The sequence below is a fragment of the Patiria miniata genome, unplaced genomic scaffold, assembly GCF_015706575.1.
Source record: "Patiria miniata isolate m_02_andy unplaced genomic scaffold, ASM1570657v1 HiC_scaffold_10, whole genome shotgun sequence".
Classification (NCBI taxonomy): Eukaryota; Metazoa; Echinodermata; class Asteroidea; order Valvatida; family Asterinidae; genus Patiria; species Patiria miniata.
In genome coordinates this window covers 17,289,363-17,293,358 of record NW_024037048.1, presented here as the reverse complement: position 1 = coordinate 17,293,358, position 3,996 = coordinate 17,289,363, and positions in this window count along the sequence as shown.

Here is a 3,996-nt window from a genome sequence, read left to right as displayed (position 1 = left end):
AAGTTTCAACCCAGGAGAGTGATTCTGGTTAGAACAGGAGCATTTTGAAATTCGATTTCCACACTATTTTCTATTTGTACACGAGAACAAACAAAGCAATGTCTCCACAAGGATACAAATTTGAGAATGCGAGTTTGCAAAATTAATTTTGTTTGCGCAAACTTTGACTATGACCTGACCTCAATTTAGTCCACCAAAACCTGACACCCAACTGCTGTCGATTATTTTGGACCCACAGCACACAATTTGTGCTTGAATTCCGCATGTCACATTTTTTTTCTTAAGTCACGGGACTAAGTCTTCCTTGTCAGTCCTTCTAGTCGGAGTATATCAATGCCTAGAAAAGATTCTTGTTTTTACTTTTTGTTTGTTTGTTTGTTTGTATGTTTCAGATTGACGAGGATGTCATTATTGAAATGACGGATGAAGAACTCAGCGAGTACATTCCTCGTAAGGGTGACCGAGTTGTCGTTAAGGCTTTCGTCCGGAAGGAGAACAGTGAAACTCAAACTCAGAAGAGGAAGTTTACACTGCTCGAGAGCTTGAGCTGAGGTCCCGAATGGCAGGAAAGTCAGGGAAAAAAACAGCCAGACTTGTAAGTGACAGCGAGGAAGAATATGAGAGTTCTGCCCCCGGGCCAAGTGACGGCGGTCAGTCAAACAGCACGCAGAAATCAGCAGAAACAAAGAGGGGCCCGAGAGGCAAGAAAGCGAAAGAGGCATCAACAAGTTCAAGGTCCCTAATAGTCGGGTTCTCTGTTTACGAGGCTACAGAGTCCAGGTACAAGCAGGTACGCGCCCCCATGGGTGGGGGGATACGTCACATTACTGTCGACAAAAATACACCCAAAAGAAAATTGCTACATACCCTTTGCCCCTTGTTTTTTCAAGATGGAAAAAACTGTCATGGTTCGCTCGGGGACTTCCAGTTAGATGTCTCCACAGATGTGCATGGTAGCCAACCTGTTCACGAGAACGAGACTATTCAACATTTGATCGACAGACTTGGTCTAAAACACGTACGATGCTATCTCCTGGCCAAATCAGTAGACCTGGATGAAGATAAGTCAGCAAGTGACCCTTCAGAAGACAGCCTGGAAGATCTACCTGATATGTTTGCTCACAGACGTCGGAGAGGAGAGGAAAACCTCATGCCAACAGCCATTGATTCGAGCCAAGAGGAGGTACCGAGCACAAGTGACGGCCACCACATTTCTCATGGGCAACCTAACTCGGAGCGATACCGTCCGTTGAATCAAGGTGATGAGATGACAGTTGACAATGAAGTCATCGTGCAGACTGCTGATGACTCCAACAACCCACTGTTGTCCGAAGCTGCTGAAGACAGCGTTGAATTAGATGTCCAGTCAGTATTTGCTGCAACGTTGGACTCGGATGCTGTGAATCTCACTCCACCAACCTATAACATTCCTGACGAATTCATTCAAGAGGACCAACTGGCTCGATTAAACGACGACGACTCCGGTATCATTCAGTTTGGCCCCTTCCCAGCAGCAGTGGAACTGGACTTAAATGCAACACAGCCATTGGTAAAAGAAATAAAAGTGCACCGTGGCAACGTTTGTCAAGAAATGGTAACATTTTTCTCGAAAGAGGAGAACGTCAACCTGAGAGGAACAACCTTCGAAGTGAAGATGCTGAAGTCAGATGGAAGCACAGAGATGGCTGAAGACAACGGAGGAGTCTTGAGGGATGCACTTACTGAGTTTTTCGACAGCTTTTATTTGCAGTACACAATCGGCAACTCGGTAGCAGTACCGGTATTACGCCATGACATGACCAAGGTCCATTGGTCGGCAGTGGGAGAAGTAATCCGCTTAGCATTCAGACAGGAGGGAATTTTGCCGGTCAGGCTTGCTCTGCCTTTCATGCAACTGGCATTTTTTGGGACACCCGATGACCCACTAGACGCGTTCATGCAGTTGCTCCCGGATGTCGACCGATTGCTGCTTGAAGATGCAATGAGGAGTGTTTCATCTGTCGATGCAGATGACTTGATGGATTTCATGGAACGACACGATGCCAGACGAAACCTTACAGACGAAAACATCGAGAAATCACTTACCGAGATGGCAAATAAGGAGATGCTTCAAGTACCACTATTTGTGGCGCTGTGTTGGCGACCAAAGCTGAAATCTCTCGGCCTCTCACGACTCCAGCTCCGTCAGATTTATGACAACCTGAAGCCATCAACCAGGAAGGTATTGAACATATTGGAATTTCCCAAACCAATGAACACAGAAGAAGGCGCCTTAAATTCCTCAGTTAAGAGACTGGTGAGGGAGATGGATCAGAATCTGCTCGGCCTGTTCTTGCGATTTTGCACAGGGTCCGACCTCGCGGTCAGAGAGAAGATCACCACCAGGTTCACCGAGTCAGAGATTCGCTGCCCCACAGCACACACATGTGGGTGTGTTCTGAACATTCCGCGCTCGTATGCGGCACTGCCTTATATCACATTGAAGTCAGAATTCACCACCCTCCTTCGCAACAGATACTGGCAAATGGACATCATCTAAAAGCCGTGTCACCCTTCTTCTATTTCATTAACAGACAACCTATATCAATCCCCATACATGCACTCTTGTTTCACTGCAGTAGTAGTTAATTAGGTGATTTGGAAGTGTGCTTTATGTTATACATGATTTGTATATTGTATTATGTACGTGCTTGAAACGAAAAGTCATTTTGTTCTTTTTGTATCATCATGAGGAGAAGTAACCTTCAGTATAACCTTCAGTAACAGTTACATTGCCATAATTTTTGTTCATGATCTATTATGATGAGAAGTATCCATCAGTAACAGTTGTATTTTTTTTCATTTGCGCTGCCATTTTGTTCATGATCTATTATGATGAGAAGTATCCATCAGTAACAGTTGTATTTTTTTCATTTGCGCTGCCATTTTGTTCATTATGTATTATGATGAGAAGTATCCATCAGTAACAGTTGTATTTTTTTCATTTGCGCTGCCATTTTGTTCATGATGTATTATGAGGAGATGTATCCTGCAGTAACAGTTGTATTTTTTCATTTGCGCTGCCATTTTGGTTGAGGAGAAGTAACCTTCAGTATTACCTTCAGTCAGAGTTGTATTGCCATAATTTTGGTTCTTTTTTAAGTAGGCCTATCCTTCAGTAACAGTTATATTTTTAATTTGCATTGCCATTTTGTTCTTTTATGTTTTAAGAGAAATATCCTTCAGTAACAGTTGTATTTTTCAATTGCGTTGCCATTTTGTTCTTTATGTGTTTTAACGAGGACAAGTATTCTTCATAAACAGTGACATTTCCCATTTGTATTGTAGTGAAATAACCTTTTTAAATCCCAAATTCTGTTCATGGGATATACATTCTTTTATGTGGTGTTCTGTAGTTGTAGTATTTTGAAATGATTTTTTTGTTACTGTATAAGATTCGCTAATCCCAAAGGCTGGCACTACTGTTATAATTTTTTTTCATTTTTTCTCCATCCCACAAAACATATTTTGTTGATATTGCTTCTTTCCTACGATGCAAAGGTTTCCTTTGAATGATGTGTCCCTCATAAATAAGTTCATACGAGATTTAGTTGTAGATTTTACATACGTCACAAAATCCTAATTATAAAGCACTTTAATTTGGCGATGCATATTCCGCGTCCTGTACAAATTGTGCAAAGGTAACTCGCCCAAAATGTAAATTAGTTCCGTTGAAATACAAATTCAACAGGAAAAGCAAATCGTACCTTTTCGATTTTCCAAAGACGTTTTGCTCACACATTTAGATTATATTTGTCCCAAATTTCATTGCATAATTATATTGGTGACTGAGGTGTTACATTTGCAGGCAGTTGCTCGTGTTAGATATTGTTGAAGTTTTGATATAGCGTTTTGGTTTTGCTCGTTGAAATTATAAAAAAAGTGAAGTGTTTATTTAATCGTTTTTAATTAAAAAGTGATGTGGATTGTAATAAAAGTAGTTTTTGCCAGGCAATT